The sequence below is a fragment of the Phyllobates terribilis genome, unplaced genomic scaffold (assembly GCF_046119375.1).
Source record: "Phyllobates terribilis strain yellow unplaced genomic scaffold, ASM4611937v1 Scaffold_11__3_contigs__length_659146591, whole genome shotgun sequence".
NCBI classification, from domain to species: Eukaryota; Metazoa; Chordata; class Amphibia; order Anura; family Dendrobatidae; genus Phyllobates; species Phyllobates terribilis.
Window position 1 is genome coordinate 121,115,269 of NW_027362771.1, and position 17,948 is coordinate 121,133,216.

Genomic DNA, 17,948 nt, shown 5'->3' on the forward strand with positions numbered 1-17,948 from the left:
GGAGGGGTCAGGCCAAATGGGGAGACCAGTCCCCGAACTAGTGGAGGCAGGAAACGACGCTCAGCTAGAAACCGGAGGCTCTGACATTTTATGTGGCGCAGCCCCTTGCTCCACCCGCTAGGAAGGCACCACATAGGGTCAGGGAAACTGGCGCCAAGTTTACCAAGAGGAGGCCCGAGGCAGCCGGACAGAAGTGTTGGTAAGAAAGGCCAGACAAAGGACACACAAAGGGGGTCCTGTGAAGCGCTCCAAAGTTATCTGGGAGTTGTCTGAGCCCCTCACCTGGTGAGCACAGTACGACGTGGGCAGCCGTTACCTGCAGACGTGGTCTGGATAATAAGAACTGTGAGTAAAGGCCCTGAACTGCATCACTGACTCCGTGTCGTTACTGCTGCTGCCCTGCACCATCACCCCCATCCTCCGCATACACTGCCCTGAGGCTATACTCCTCCCATGGGGAGTTATGCTACGCTCTGCTGCACCCACAACACCAGCCTTAGCGGTCTGCCCTGTAGCGGCGGTTCACTCTGACCGCAATCCACGGGTGGCGTAGTCGGACATTTAAACATCAAAACCACATAAATAGTTCCGCCACTGGTTTGACCGCCCTGAGCCACGGAACCGGATCGCCGCCACGAAGACTACAACCACCAGCATCCACCAAAAAGGGTCCGGCTCCGGGTGTCCCAAGGCCCAGGGGGTGCGTCAGAACATTTTCATCACCTTTCACAATCACCAATGGGACAAGGCAGGGATGTCCTCTGTCCCCTCTCTTATACATCCTAGTGACGGAGCACCTGCTCTCATCAATTCGCCATAACCCCAATATTAGGTGGATTGAGGTGGGAGGCACCGAGTACAAGTGCTCTCTATTTGCTGATGATGTCCTAGTATATATCACTCAATCACATATATCCATCCCTGCTGTTATGGCTGAAATAGATCACTTTGTTACATGGTAAAATTTTAAAATCAATGCAGCGAAGTCTGAGGCCCTCGATGTCTCCCTCCCTAAATCCATATAGGATTCCATCCAGTCCAACTTTCCCTTTGCCTGGCCCTCACAGGGTATCAAATACTTAGGAATTCCTATTCATAGAGACCTCTCCCATCTATGTTATCTTAATTTTGGGCCCTTTATTGAACAATTCCATAAAGACCACGGTTGGCAAGTTAGAACTGTAAGATTCACTACGTGAACCACTGGTGTTTTGTGGAAAAGCACATGTACACCGCGTTCCAAATTATTATGCAAAAAGTGTTTAGGAGTGATAAGGGAAGAATTTGTTTGTTTGTCAGTTAAACTCATTGATGGTGATGTGTGTCAGGGCTCTTTATATCACTGTAAGCAATTGCAGACACCTGTGCTAATTAGTTTGGCAGGTGTGTCCAATAAAGGCAAGACTACTTAAGAAGGCTCTCTCACATTATTAAGCAGCCTACATTTTCTGCCAAAATGGGAAAGAAAAAGGATGTGTCGGCTGCTGAGAAGCAACAAATTGTGGAGTGTTTAGGTCAAAGCATGACTACAATCAACATTGTGCGATGATCAGGATGAAGTGTCTTGGCAATCAAGAAGTATGTAGCTGATTCACAGTACACACGTGTGCGTGCTGATAAGGGCAAATTGAGGACTCTTTCCTACAGGCAATTACGTCAGGTTGAAAGAGCAGCGGCAAAAAAGCCTTGTCATAGCAGCAGACAAGTTTTTGAAGCTGCTTGTGCCTCCAACGTCCCCCGAACAACAAGATGCAGGGTCCTTCAGAGGTTTGCAGCTGTGCATACGCCATCCTGTCGACCTCCTCTATCCACTTCACACAAGCAGAAACGGCTCCAGTGGGCCAAACATTACATGAAGACTGATTTCAAAACTGTTTTGTTCACGGATGAGTGCCGTGCAGCGCTCGATGGTCCAGATGAATGGAGTGGAGGATGGCTGGTTGATGGACACCCCACGCAAACACGGCTACAGCGCCAACAAGGAGGAGGTGGAGTAATGTTTTGGGCTGGAATCATGGGGAGAGAGATTGTCAGCCCCTTTAGGATCCCTGAAGGCGCTAAAGATGAACTCCATAATGTATGTGGATTTTCTCAAACAGCACTTCCTGCCATGGTTCAAGAAGAAGAACCGTGTATTTCACAGCAAGATCATTTTTCTGCATGATAATGCACCATCTCATGCTGCACATAAAACATCTGCATCTCTGGCTGATATGGGCATAAAAGGGGACAAACTTATGGTGTGACCCCCATGCTCCCCTGACCTCTACCCCATTCAGAACCTTTGGAGCATCATTAAAAGGAGTGTCTATGATGGCGGGAGGCAGTTCACATCTAAGCAACAGCTCTGGGAGGGTATTCTGTCCTCATGCAAAACAATTGAAGCAGAAACCATCCAAAACCTGACAAATTCAATGGACGAGAGAGTTCAGAAGCTCCTTTCGAACAAGGGGTCCTATGTGAAAATGTAACATCACCTAGAATAAAGTTTTGAGTTGAAAACTGTTTGATTTCAGTTTCTAACAACCTGCTAATGCTTATAATTTCAAAAATGACCATTTTTTTGGTCTTTATTAAAATGAAAAGGTTGATCGAAAAGTTTGGGGGATCTAAGAGTGTGGCAACCCAGTAGTCATGATTACTTCGAATTCTGACAATATGAGGGTCATGCTGCAGGTAGTGCAGCAAGAAGGCACTTATGTGTCTTACGCATCTCGGAGCCCCAAAATTATTTTCCGGGCTAGATGCAGCTAAAAATTATTTTTAATTTTAAATCTGGTGAAGCTTATTATAGATGGCCTAATAGGATCAGTGCTGCACACTGCTACAAAGCCAAATTATTTTCCAGTCAAGATACAGATAAACATGATTAGTAATTTGAAAGCTTAAAACGGTTGGTAGGGTGATTTTAACCAATCATCAAGCTTTTACTCTCCCCAGGATGACACAGGGGTAGAAAAGTCGTTTCGGATCCATGATTTGTTCATCTTTATGAACGTGAGTCTGTCTACATTATCAGTGGAGAGCCGCGTGCGCTTATCTGTCAGCACACCACCAGCAGCGCTGAACACACGTTCAGACAGAACGCTGGCTGCGGGGCATGACAAGATCTGCAAGGCGTAAGTGGCTAGCTCCGGCCATTTATCCAGATTGGAAGCCCAAAAAGAGCAAGGGTCCAGTGACACAGTCGTGGCTTCAATGTTTACTTGGAGATACTCCTGTACCATCGTCTCTAGGCGTTGACTATGTGTCAGACTTCTTGTCTCCTGTGGCCTTGCAAAGGATGGGCTAAAAAAGTGGTGAAATGATTCCGCAAAATTGATGTTACCAGCAGATACTGTGGTTCTGTTACGGTTTGAGTGCTGAACACTTGACGGTCCCACGGTTGGCAAGTTGGAACTGTGAGATTCACTACGTGCACCACTGGTATTTTGTGGAAAAGCACATGTAAGATTCTGCAACAGTCTCTGCTGATACTCCTGCATGCGTGCATCCCTTTCTATGGCAGGAATAATTTCTGCAAATTTACTTTTGTACCGGGGATCTAACAGTGTGGCAACCCAGTAGTCAGGATTATTTCTAATTCTCACAATTCGAGGGTCATGTTGCAGGTAGTGCAGCAAGAAGGCACTCATGTGTGTTGCGCATCCAGGAGCACCAAGTCCCTGTTGTGTTGGTGGCGAGGTAACAATCATGCTTCCTTCCTCTGTCCTCTCCCCCCAACCTCGCACAACAGAAATGTGATCAAGGTCTCCCTCATCTGATGAGTCTTCCATCAGTTCGTCCTCCACTTCTTCCTGGGCTCCTGCACCTTCCTCACTAGTTTGGCTGCTACCATGCGCCCTGGTTAAACCATCTCCCCCACCCTCACATGCCTGCCGCCTTGGTGCTGCCGACCGTCTGGACCTTGCAGATGTTAGCCCTTCCGCATACAACTCCTCCTCCTCTACTTCCTCCACCTCCTCTTGTGCCACCACCTGACTCCGAATTCTGTTTAACATGTGCTCCAGCATGTAAATCACCGGAATAGTCATGCTGATAATGGCATCGTCAGCACTAAACATCTTCGTCGCCATTTCAAAACTGTGCAGAAGGGTGCATAGGTCCCTGATCTGAGACCACTCCTCCAGCGTGATTTGCCCCACCTCTGAATCTCGTTGGCCCAGGCTATACGTCAGAACGTATTGCACCAGGGCTTGTCGGTGCTGCCACAGTCGCTGCAACATGTGCAGAGTTGAATTCCACCGGGTAGGCACATCGCATTTTAGCCGGTGAAGTGGCAGGCCCAACGACTTCTGTAGAGATGTAAGTCGCTGAGCTGCGGGATGCGAACGGCGGAAGTGAGCACACAGCGACCGTGCCCTCTGCAGAAGGCCATCTAGTCAGGGATAGTGGGCTAAAAATTGCTGGACAACCAGGTTCAACACGTGAGCCATACAAGGCACGTGTGTGACATTGCCCCGGCGAAGGGCCGCACCCAGGTTTGCAGCATTGTCGCACACGGCCTTCCCTGGTTTCAGGTCCAGTGGAGACAACCATTCATGAAATTGGTTCTCCAGAGCTGACCACAACTCCTCAGCTGTGTGACTCACATTTCCCAGACATTTCAATGTAAAAACCGCCTGATGACGTTGAGCCCTACTGCCAGCATAGTAAGGAGGTGTGCAGGATCCCTTCTGCGCAGTTAGAAAGCTTGTGGCATGACCAGACAGGCTTTGGGTGCAGGTGGAAGACCGAGAGGAGGTTGAGGAGGCAAAAGCAGTGGAGGAAAAATGACATAAAGAGGATTGACGCACAACTCGTGGGGACGGCAAGACTTGGACAGCAGCCCCTTGTCCTGCTGTCACCATAGTTACCCAGTGCCCAGTCAGCGACATGTAACGCCCCTGTCCATGCCTACTCGTCCAAGTGTCTGTGGTGAAATGCACCCTGTCACACACAGAGTTTCTCAAAGAAGCGGTGATGTTGTGTGCGACATGCTGGTGGAGCGCAGGCACACCTTTCTTTGAGAAGTAGTGCCGACTGGGCATCTGGTACTGGGGCACTGCGACGGACATAAGGTCTCGAAAATCCTCTGTGTCCACCAGGCGGAAAGGCAGCATTTCTGTAGCCAAGAGCTTGCAGATGGTGAAATTCAACCTCTTAGCTTTCTCATGGCTAGGAGGAAATGGTCTTTTACTTGTCCACATCTAAGGGACCGAGGGCTGGCTATTGTGCTTAGACGGGGTTGATAAGGGTGTCCCCGGCAAACTGCCGGTCTGTGAGGAAGATGCAGGCGGACATGTTAGGTTGCCTTGATCCAAAGGTGGTGCTATCGATGTCGGACAGCGCTCAAGACCAGCTGGTGTTACCACCTCCAAAGAAAATGATGACCTGCCAATCACGCTGGCTGTTGCGGGTAAAGAGGTGGCAGGTCTGCGCCCCAAAACAGGTGTGACTGCTGTCCCCCCAGTCACAGAGGATGAAGAGGCCGCGGATGCACAAGATATGGCAGACGGTGGTTGGCCCGGCCGGCTAGACCGCATTGTAGCACACTGAGCTTCCCACTGCAACTTATGCTTCATGTCCATGTGCCGGTTCATGCATGAAGTACTCAAACTATGTATTTTTTGGCCTCTACTTAGCTTTTGCTGACAAATGTTACAGATAACACGAGTTGGGTCATCTTTATCGATCTGAAAAAATGCCCAGGCTATGCAAGGCTTAGCACCCATGCGACTTGAAGAACCACCACGACTTGTGGTGAGAGGCAGAGTTGTGTTTGAGGATGCAGTTGTTGACGTGCTTCCAGTACTACGTCTCTGTCCAGGAAGGCGCAACCTGACCTCGTCGTCACTAGCATCTTCCTCCACCTCCTCTGCTGACCTCATCTCTTGGCTGACTGTGGGTTGACAGTAAGTGGGATCTCCGACCTCATCATCATCACCCTGTGCGTTATCACACCCGTCGTCCTCAGAGCCAACCTGTTCCTGCCCTGACAAAAAACTAAAGTTGTCGCTCCAATCAGGTATTTGAGTCTTATCATCGTCTTCCTCATTGTCTCCACCAACAGGAGTTACAGTTTGGGAATGAGGGTCTACATTATGGTCAGAACCTTCTGTGTCTGGTCCTGGATCCGACTCATAAAGATTCTGGGCATCAGTGCAGATCATTTCCTCGTCTGGATTCACAGAAGCGCTGGAGTCGACCTCTGATTCCCAGGCTATAGTATGAGTAAACAGCTCTGCAGACTCAACCATCTGTTCTACCTCATACTCAGACGGGCAGCTGGAGATTTGGGAGCTGTGAGGAAGCAAGTGCGATTTGGGTGACACCTTTGAGGACTGGAGTATTTGTGATGTTGAAGTTGATGTGGAGGAGAGCCCACTTAAAGGAGCACTTGATATCCGTTGAAGCACCTGCTGTTTTTGTGCCTCATCTGGAATTTGTAGCGATTGGCGTGGCCGTAAGAAAGGGATCTTATCACATTGTCCGCTAAAAGAAGTAGACATTTTAGTTTGGCTGGAAGATGGTCTTTCTTCCGCACCTACCCCACGGACACAACCTTTTTTCCCCTTCCCAACACGCCTATTCCCCTTTCCACCAGCAGCAGGCCTTTTTCCACTCATTTTGGTGGTTAACTAATTCACAACTCTGGAGTTGTTTGCACAAAAAAACAATGGATGGTAACCGAGCAGAGCTGAGTGGCCAAACTGTGGTATTAGGCCAAAACTATTGGCTGGGTTAGATGCAGAAAAAAATTATTTTTAATTTGCAACCTGATGGAGGTCAGTATAGATGGACTAATAGAACAAGTCCCACACGCTGCTAGAAGCCCAAATATTTTTTCAGAGATAAATGAAGAAAAAAATTATTTTTAATTTGCAACCTGATGGAGGTCAGTATAGATGGACTAATAGACCAAGTCCCACACACTGCTAGAAGCCCAAATATTTTTTCAGAGCTAGATGCAGAAAAAAATTATTTTTAATTTGCAACCTGATGGAGGTCAGTATAGATGGACTAATAGACCAAGTCCCACACACCGCTAGAAGCCCAAATATTTTTTCAGAGCTAGATGCAGAAAAAAATTATTTTTAATTTGCAACCTGATGGAGGTCAGTATAGAAGGACTAATAGAACAAGTCCCACACACTGCTAGAAGCCCAAATATTTTTTCAGAGCTAAATGAAGAAAAAAATTATTTTTAATTTGCAACCTGATGGAGGTCAGTATAGATGGACTAATAGACCAAGTCCCACACACTGCTAGAAGCCCAAATATTTTTTCAGAGCTAGATGCAGAAAAAAATTATTTTTAATTTGCAACCTGATGGAGGTCAGTATAGATGGACTAATAGACCAAGTCCCACACACTGCTAGAAGCCCAAATATTTTTTCAGAGCTAGATGCAGAAAAAAATTAGTTTTAATTTGCAACCTGATGGAGGTCAGTATGGATGGACTAATAGAACAAGTCCCACACGCTGCTAGAAGCCCAAATATTTTTTCAGAGATAAATGAAGAAAAAAATTATTTTTAATTTGCAACCTGATGGAGGTCAGTATAGATGGACTAATAGACCAAGTCCCACACACTGCTAGAAGCCCAAATATTTTTTCAGAGCTAGATGCAGAAAAAAATTATTTTTAATTTGCAACCTGATGGAGGTCAGTATAGATGGACTAATAGACCAAGTCCCACACACCGCTAGAAGCCCAAATATTTTTTCAGAGCTAGATGCAGAAAAAAATTATATTCAATTTGCAACCTGCTGGACGTCAGTATAGAAGGACTAATAGAACAAGTCCCACACACTGCTAGAAGCCCAAATATTTTTTCAGAGCTAAATGAAGAAAAAAATTATTTTTAATTTGCAACCTGATGGAGGTCAGTATAGATGGACTAATAGACCACGTCCCACACACTGCTAGAAGCCCAAATATTTTTTCAAAGCTAGATGCAGAAAAAAATTATTTTTAATTTGCAACCTGATGGAGGTCAGTATATATGGACTAATAGACCAAGTCCCACACACTGCTAGAAGCCCAAATATTTTTTCAGAGCTAGATGCAGAAAAAAATTATTTTTAATTTGCAACCTGATGGAGGTCAGTATAGATGGACTAATAGAACAAGTCCCACACGCTGCTAGAAGCCCAAATATTTTTTCAGAGATAAATGAAGAAAAAAATTATTTTTAATTTGCAACCTGATGGAGGTCAGTATAGATGGACTAGTAGACCAAGTCCCACACACTGCTAGAAGCCCAAATATTTTTTCAGAGCTAGATGCAGAAAAAAATTATTTTTAATTTGCAACCTGATGGAGGTCAGTATAGATGGACTAATAGACCAAGTCCCACACACCGCTAGAAGCCCAAATATTTTTTCAGAGCTAGATGCAGAAAAAAATTATATTCAATTTGCAACCTGCTGGACGTCAGTATAGAAGGACTAATAGAACAAGTCCCACACACTGCTAGAAGCCCAAATATTTTTTCAGAGCTAGATGCAGAAAAAAATTATTTTTAATTTGCAACCTGATGGAGGTCAGTATAGATGGACTAATAGAACAAGTCCCACACGCTGCTAGAAGCCCAAATATTTTTTCAGAGATAAATGAAGAAAAAAATTATTTTTAATTTGCAACCTGATGGAGGTCAGTATAGATGGACTAATAGACCAAGTCCCACACACTGCTAGAAGCCCAAATATTTTTTCAGAGCTAGATGCAGAAAAAAATTATTTTTAATTTGCAACCTGATGGAGGTCAGTATAGATGGACTAATAGACCAAGTCCCACACACCGCTAGAAGCCCAAATATTTTTTCAGAGCTAGATGCAGAAAAAAATTATATTCAGTTTGCAACCTGATGGAGGTCAGTATTGATGGACTAATAGAATGATGCTATGCCCAAAAGATTTTACTTCACTAGGTGCAGTAAAAAAATTGGTATTCTATACACAGGTGGTATATCTTGCAACACAGATAGGCTACTCCACTGACTAACACACTCTGCAATAGGCCAAAAAGGATTAGCTTTGCTAGATTCAGCCAAATGCTGTGAAAAAAACTTGCACAGCACTGGCACAGACCTGCCTGGCAAAAACTGATAGGAACTGATGTAACCTAGTCCTGAAAAGGACTCCAATTACAATTAGTCTTTACTCCCACAATCTATCTATTTAAGAGCACAGACCTGCCTGATAAAAGTCGTAGGAAATGCTGTAACCTAGTCCTTAAAAGGACTGCAATCACAACTATTCCCTACTCCCAAGCTATCTGTATATTTGTGCGAAAATTGGCTTGAAATTAACAAGGTATAGCGCACACAGCAACAGCGGTGCCGTCTAACACGCAGCTGCAGCAGTGAGAAAATGGTGGCGACGGGGAAAATGGCTTGGTCTTATAGGGCAAGGACATGTGACATACACTGCCAATCACACATGCCCTTGCTTGTGTGAAAAAAAGCACTTCGCTCCGTGTGTGCGCTGCTGATAGGCTGACAGATTGCACCTCCCCACTGCAAATGCGGGAAAGAGAAAAAAAAATGGAGATCTTCATTGTTCCTGCAGAGATCCATCCCCTGCCCCTCCCCCCCCGCGCCGCTGTACACTCAAACTGCGTATTAACATTAATTTTCATCATTACTGAGAAAAAATCCAGTTATGATTTTGGTGCACGAACAGTTATCGAACATAACCTCGAACAGCCGAATTTTTCTCAAATTGTTCGTGTTCGCCGACCGGCTCGAACACCGCCCAAAACAGCTCGAATTTGAGATTGGCGAACAGTTCGAGTAGAACAACGCTCATCTCTACTCGCTACCAACACAACAAGGACTTGGTTGTCCTGGATGCGCAAGACACATGAGTGCCTTCTTGCTGCACTACCTGAAACATGACCCTCGGATTGTCAGAATTCGAAGTAATCCCGATAACTGGGTTGCCACACTCTTAGATCCCCAGTACAAAAGTAAATTTGCCGAAATAATTCCTGCCATAGAAAGGGATTCATGCATGCAGGATTATCTGCAGACGCTGTTGCAGAATCTTACATGTGCTTTTCCACAAAACACCAGTGGTGCACGTAGTGAATCTCACAGTTCTAACTTGCCAACCGTGGGACTGTCGAGTCTTCATCATTCTAACCGTAACAGTAACACACTATCTGCTGGTAACAGCAATTTTATTGAATCGTTTCACCACTTTTTTAGACCATCCTTTGCAAGACCACAGGAGACAAGAAGTCTGACACATAGTCAACGCCTAGAGAGGATGGTACAGGAGTATCTCCAAGTGAACATCGAAGCCATGACTGTGTCACTGGACCCTTGCTCATTTTGGGATTCCAATCTGGAAAAATGGCCGGAGCTCGCCACTCTCACCTTGGAGATCTTGTCATGCCCTGCAGCCAGCATTCTCTCTGAACGTGTGTTCAGCGCTGCTGGTGGTGTGCTGACAGATAAGCACACGCGGCTGTCCACTGAGAATATAGACAGACTCACGTTCATAAAGATGAACAAATTATGGTTTCGCAAGGACTTTTCTACCCATGTGTCATCCTGGGGAGAATAAAAGCTTGAGGATTTGGTAAAATCACCTCACCAACCGTTTTAAGCAACTGTGAGGCAATTGATGCCACTTAACCCTAGAACGCATGACCATAAAAATCTACACTTTCAAATACCTGGGGCCTTTTAGGCCCGTGTGCAAATAACATGGAATAACTCAAACTCAAATGACAAACAGCTATATACATGAAGAATACCTACAGTTTCAAAATTCTAACTAAAGTAATCTTGCAGAAAATAGAAAACAATTAACAGGGCGGGCCTGCGAGGCCCCAGGTATGCGTTCTAGGGTTAAGTCGTGTCTGTGCCACAACTTTGGGAAAAAATGGAGACTCTTTTTGGAGTCCCTGTGCTGTGTCTTACATGACGTTGGCATCGTCAATTTCAGGTGGGTTGGGTCACTCCCCCCCCCTTTTAACTGTAAGAAACTACATACACTATGGCTTGGGGTAACACAGATGGTTGAGTCTGAAGAGCCGTTTACGCAGAGGTCTACTCCAAAGCTTCAGTGTCTCCTAGTCAGCATAGAATTTTTAACTGCATCTAGCCTAGGCAATACTTTGGGCGTAGTAGCCCATCTGCGAAGCAAGCTGCACCGCCTGTGTATTTAATAAGAATTTTTAAATGCATCTAGCCTAGGCAGACTGTGGGGACCCCCAACCAAACCCAGACGCTCAGCCCCCCTACCACCCCCACTTTCCTTGACAATACAATAATGTAACTCTTACAACTGGATGGGTGAGGATCGGTCACAGCTTTATTAACTCTTAATACTCATTCCATTAGAAAGGCATTTTATTTAAAAAATAATTCAGCTTGTTGCAGCATGCCCTGTGTCTCTACTCCAGCAAGTTGGCCAACAAGTGTAACTCTCCAACATGTCCTTTCTATTTCCAGGCCACGGAGGATCCTGCGTACTCGTATGCAGGACTCTGACCCCCACCCATCACTCTTAACGCTTGTTCCACTCCGTCCTGGAGTCCTGACAGGAATATGTAAAGTCCAATATCCATTAAGTGAACACCGTTGGGCCGTATGAGGCCTGCTTTATCTCCTTCCAGTTGTCGGTGTCGTATCACTACACCGCCTCTGTCTCTTCTAAATTTTGCCATCCGAATATTTATTACTTGCCTGGTCCGTTCGATGGCCGTGATGTCTCGCGCACCTTGCCATACCGCTCTCGGCACAATCTCTGACCATACTTTAGTTAGTTTTGTGAAAAATTCTCTGAAGCGCTCAGTGTCTAGTTTCATTATTGCCATTAGTTATGCGCTCTGGTGATGACCTAGGTTGTTTCCCCCGGCCTGTATAACTAAGTTGACCAGACCTCTTCTCTCTCTCCCCACCTTGATTACCTCCATTAGTACCTGTGGCCATAGCAGGCCTCTAATACCTCTCCAGTTGAAATATGTGTTATGAAACTCAAATTTCCTCCCGCCTGGGCGGACTTTCGCCCTTTTTTCTGCCCAATATATATACGAGTGGCCTATCATCCACACTGTTGGCTTAGCGTCACCTGTAAAAGAAACAAACCACGTTAGGATAACAAGTCCGGTCTTATGTATCTCGCCAAACACGTGGATCGCCATCTCCCTATCCTCTGAACTTCCGTTTCTGACAGTCCTGCTCTTGCTGCTTCCATGGCCGCGCCTATGCGGAATGAGTGTGTCCCGTAACCTTTGGGGTGGTTCCCTGCCGATGTTATGCATTTATTAAATATAGCTTGGAACTGGTATCTTGATAATGGCGTTCCATCAAGGTGTGATAGGAAGAAATTACTTTGTGATCTGATGGTTATATATGTTTTTACTATTGTTACCCGACTCAGTGTACCGTTTGTGGGTTGTTGAAGTACCAAAGTGCCCCTGCCCGCTGGAACCGTTTTCGATTGGCGTATGCGTAGACGTATTGCATTATTGGCTATGACTACGTCCTGGTGTAATAAGCCTCCACTGGTGGTAATTTTGGATTGAGGGACTAATTCGCTTATGCATAGCGCCCCAAAGAAGGCGATCGTAAATGCAGTAGACAGTAGTGTTGCTTCAAATTGTAAGTGTCATGTTAATGGTGTTAGGGACATGATGTGAGAAATCAGTTTTAGTGACACGGGATGGGACGTCTACATTCCTGACTTGGCTGACCCCTTTTCCACCCTTTTATGGATTGTCTGAAGATGAATCTTAGTCACATCTCCCCAATTCAGTAGTTGGAAGTGAAATGCTACTCCGGTCAGACACCGCTGCGCTGACGACCCTAATATGCCCCTCATCATTAGCTGGTGGAGAAATTCTATGGTGACTTGTGATCTGGCATGTTCACATTGGTCAACCCGTCTGCCTGCTACTAGTCGAGTCCACTCTTTCCATGCCTTACCGTATGCTTCCCACGTCGACGGGGCAACTGACGCTCTGATTAATGGTATCAACTATTCGCCACTAGATACCATAGGGAGGGTGGGCAACTTTTGCCCGATGGGTGGGCGTAGGGGAGGAGCTCTGTGAAAATATGCTAATTGAATTGTGATAAAGCGTTAGCAACAGCTTTAGACCCCTCAGCATCGTGGCTAGCGCGGACCCATACATTGTGTTTTAGGCACAGGAATTCTAGCCGGCATAGTAGGCCTAGCACTGGGAGAGACGATGATGCCATCTTATTAATGCAGTGCGCTAGGCTGGTGTTTTTTGTTATGAAGCGTATATTTTTGTTAGCCAGGCGTGCACCCCATATTTCTATTGCTACCACTATTGGGAATAAAAATTATTTTCAGGGCTAGATGCAGCTAAAAATTATTATTAATTTCAATGCTGGTGGAGCTTGGTATAGATGGCCTAAAACAATGAGTACCACACACTGCTACAAGCCCAAATATTTTTTCAGAACTAGATGCAGCTAAAAATTATATTGAATTTGCAACCTGGTGGAGGTTAGTATAGATGGACTATTAGAACAAGTCCCACACACTGCTACAAGCCGAAGCCCAAATATTTTTTCAGAGCTAGATGCAGATAAAAATTATATTGAATTTGCAACCTGGTGGAGGTTAGTATAGATGGACTAATAGAACGAGTCTCACACACTGCTACAAGCCGAAATATTTCTTCAGAGCTAGATGCAGAAAAAAATTATATTGAATTTGCAACCTGGTGGAGGTTAGTATAGATGGACTAATAGAACAAGTCTCACACACTGCTACAAGCCGAAGCCCAAATATTTTTTCAGAGCTAGATGCAGATAAAAATTATATTGAATTTGCAACCTGGTGGAGGTTAGTATAGATGGACTAATAGAACAAATCTCACACACTGCTACAAGCCGAAATATTTTTTCAGAGCTAGATGCAGAAAAAAATTATATTGAATTTGCATCCTGGTGGAGGTTAGTATAGATGAACTAATAGAACAAGTCACACACACTGCTACAAGCTGAAATATTTTTTCAGAGCTAGATGCAGATAAAAATTATAATGAATTTGCAACCTGGTGTAGGTTAGTATAGATGGACTAATAGAACAAATCACACACACTGCTACAAGCCGAAATATTTTTTCAGAGCTAGATGCAGATAAAAATTATATTGAATTTGCAACCTGGTAGAGGTTAGTATAGATGGACTAATAGAACAAGTCCCACACACTGCTACAAGCCGAAATATTTTTTCAGAGCTAGATGCAGAAAAAAATTATATTGAATTTGCAACCTGGTGGAGGTTAGTATAGATGGACTAATAGAATGATGCTATGTCCAAAAGGTTTTACTTCACTAGGTGTAGTAAAAAAAATTGTATTCTGTACTCAGGTGGTGTAGCTTGCAACACAGATAGGCTTCTCCACTGACTAACACACACTGCAAGATGACAAAAAGGATTTGCTTTGCTAGATTTAGCCAAATGCTGTGAAAAAAACTTGCACAGCGCTAGCACAGACCTGCCTGGCAAAAAGTGATAGGAACTTATGTAACCTAGCCCTGAAAAGGACTGCAATTACAATTAGTCTTTACTCCCAACCTATCTATTTAAGAGCACAGACCTGCCCAATAAAAGTGATAGTAACTGATGTAACCTAGCCCTGAAAAGGACTGCAATTGCAATTAGTCTTTACTCCCAACCTATCTATTTAAGAGCACAGACCAGCCTGATAAAAGTCGTAGGAAATGATGTAACCTAGTCCTTAAAATTACTGCAATCACAACTATTCCCTACTCCCAAGCTATCTGTAGATTTGTGCGAAAATTGGCTTGAAATTAACAAAGTATAGCGCACACAGCAACAGCGGTGCCGTCTAACACGCAGCTGCAGCAGTGAGAAAATGGTAGCGATGGGGAAAATGGCTGGGTCTTATAGGGCAAGGACATGTGACATACACTGCCAATGACACATGCCCTTGCTTGTGTGAAAAAAAGCAGTTCGCTCCGTGTGTGCGCTGCTGATAGGCTGACAGATTGCACCTCCCCACTGTAAATGCGGGAAAGAGAAAAAAAATGGAGATCTTCATTATTTCTGCAGAGATCCATCCCCTGCCCCTCCCCCCGCCCCGCTGTACACTCAAACTGCGTATTAACATTAATTTTCAGCATTACTGAGAAAAAATTCAGTTATGATTTAGGTGCAAGAACAGTTATCGAACATAACCTCGAACATCCAAATTTTTTTCAAATTGTTCGTGTTCGCCGAACGGCTTGAACAATGCCCAAAACAGCTCGAATTTGAGATTGGCGAACAGTTTGAGTCAAACACCGCTCATCTCAACTCATGCGGCCCGACGGTATTCACTTAATGGATATTGGACTGGACATATTCCTGTCAGGGCTCCAGGACGGAGTGGAACAAGCGTTAAGAGTGATGGATGGGGGTCAGAGTCCTGCATACGAGTATGCAGGATCCTCCGTGGCCTAGAAATAGAAATGACATGTTGGAGAGTTACACTCGTTGGCCAACTTGCCGGTGTGGAGACAGAGGGCATGCTGCAACAAGCTGAATTATTTTAGAAATAAAATGCCTTTCTAATGTCATGAGTATAAACTGTTAAAAAAGCTGTGACCGATCCTCACCCATCCAGCTGTAAGAGTTACATGATTGTATTGTCAATGAAAGGGGGGCGGTAGGGGGGCTGAGCGTCTGGGTTTGGTTGGGGGTCCCCACAGTCTGCCTAGGCTAGATGCAGTTAAAAATTATTATTAGATACACAGGCGGTGCAGCTTGCTTCACAGCTGGGCTACTATGCTGACTACCAGACACTGAAGCTTTGGAGCAGACCTCTGAGTAAACAGCTCTTCAGACTCAACCATCTGTGTTACCCCAAGCCATAGTGTATGTAGTTTCTTACAGTTAAAAAGGGGGGGGGAAGACCCAACCCAACTGTAATTGATGATGCCAACGTCACGTAAAACACAGAAAGGGGACTCCAAAAAGAGTCTCCATTTTTTCCAAAAATTTGTGGCACAGACGCCACTTAAGTGGCATCAATTACCGCAGAGTTGCTTAAAAAGGTTGGTGAGGTGATTTTACCAAATCCTCAAGCTTTTACTCTCCCCAGGATGACACAGCGGTAGAAAAGTCCTTGCGGATCCATGATTTGTTCATCTTTATGAACGTGAGTCTGTCTACATTCTCAGTGGACAGCCTCGTGCACTTATCTGTCAGCACACCACCTGCACCGCTGAACACACGTTCAGAGAAAACGCTGGCTGCGGGGCACGACAAGATCTCCAAGGCGTGAGTGGCGAGCTCAGGCCATTTTTCCAGATTGGAAGCCCAAAATGAGCAAGGGTCTAGTGAAACAGTCATGGCTTCGATGTTCTCTTGTAGATACTCCTGTACCATCGTCTCTAGGCGTTGACTATGTGTCAGACTTCTTGTCTCCTGTGGCCTTGCAAAGGATGGTCTAAAAAAGTGGTGAAATGATTGCACAAAATTGCTGTAACCAGCAGATACTGTGTTTCTGTTACGGTTTGAGAGTTGAAGACTCGACAGTCCCACGGTTGGCAAGTTAGAACTGTGAGATTCACTACGTGCACCACTGATGTTTTGTGGAAAACCACATGTAAGATTCTGCAACAGTCTCTGCTGATACTCCTGCATGCGTGAATCCCTTTCTATGGCAGGAATTATTTCTGCAAATTTATTTTTGTACCGTGGATCTAAGAATGTGGCAACCCAGTAGTCAGGATTGTTTTGAATTCTGACAATCTGAGGGTCATGTTGCAGGTAGTGCAGCAAGAAGGCACTCATGTGTCTTGCGCATGCAGGAGCACCAAGTCCCTGTTGTGTTGGTGGCGAAGTAAGAATCATGCTTCCTTTCTCTGCCCTCTCCCCCCAACCTCGCACAACAGAAATGTGATCAAGGTCTCCCTCATCTGATGAGTCTTCCATGCCCATCGACAGTTCGTCCTCCACTTGTTCCTCGGCTCCTGCACCTTCCTCAACAGGTTGGCTGCTACCATGCGCCCTGGTTAATCCCTCTCCCCCACCCTCCCATGCCTGCCGCCTTGGTGCTACCGACCGTCTGGACCTTGCAGATGTTAGCCCTTCCGCATACAACTCCTCCTCCTCTACTTCCTCCACCTCCTCTTGTCCCACCACCAGACTCCGAATTCTGTTTAACGTGTGCTCCAGCATGTAAATCACCAGAATAATCATGCTGATAATGGCATCGTCAGCACTAAACATCTTCGTCGCCATTTCAAAACTGTGCAGATGGGTGCATAGGTCCCTGATCTGAGACCTCTCCTCAAGCGTGATTTGCCCCACCTCTGGATCTCGTTGGCCCAGGCTATACGTCAAAACGTATTGCACCAGGGCTTGTCGGTGCTGCCACAGTCGCTGCAACATGTGCAGAGTTGAATTCCACCGTGTCGGCACATCCCATTTCAGCCGGTGAAGTGGCAGGCCCAACAACTTCTGTAGAGATGTAAATCGCTGAGCTGCGGGATGCAAATGGCGGAAGTGAGCACACAGTGACCGTGCCCTCTGCAGAAGGCCATCTAGTCAGGGATAGTGGGCTAAAAATTGCTGGACAACCAGGTTCAACACGTGAGCCATACAAGGCACGTGTGTGACATTGCCCCGGCGAAGGGCCGCACCCAGGTTTGCAGCATTGTCGCACACGGCCTTCCCTGGTTGCAGGTCCAGTGGAGACAACCATTCATGAAACTGGTTCTCCAGAGCTGACCACAACTACTCAGCTGTGTGACTCACATTTCCCAGACATTTCAAAGTAAAAACCGCCTGATGACGTTGAGCCCTGCTGCCAGCATAGTAAGGAGGTGTGCAGGATCCCTTCTGTGCAGTTAGAAAGCAGGTGGCATTACCAGACAGGCTTTGGGTGCAGGTGGAGGACCGAGAGGAGGTTGAGGAGGCAGAAGCAGTGGAGGAACTTCGACATAAAGAGGATTGACGCACA

The 17,948-nt window shown here is 45.6% G+C and overlaps 2 protein-coding genes across 2 annotated transcripts in view; one reads left to right on the plus strand and one right to left on the minus strand.

Annotated features, from left to right (window-relative positions):
• Positions 1-17,948, plus strand: part of LOC141165727 (dynein axonemal heavy chain 3-like) — a 2,796,342-nt gene that overhangs the window by 250,466 nt on the left and 2,527,928 nt on the right. The gene's annotated exons all lie outside the window — the stretch shown is intronic.
• The window catches only part of LOC141165600 (uncharacterized), a 79,412-nt gene that overhangs the window by 23,212 nt on the left and 38,252 nt on the right, over positions 1-17,948 (minus strand). The gene's annotated exons all lie outside the window — the stretch shown is intronic.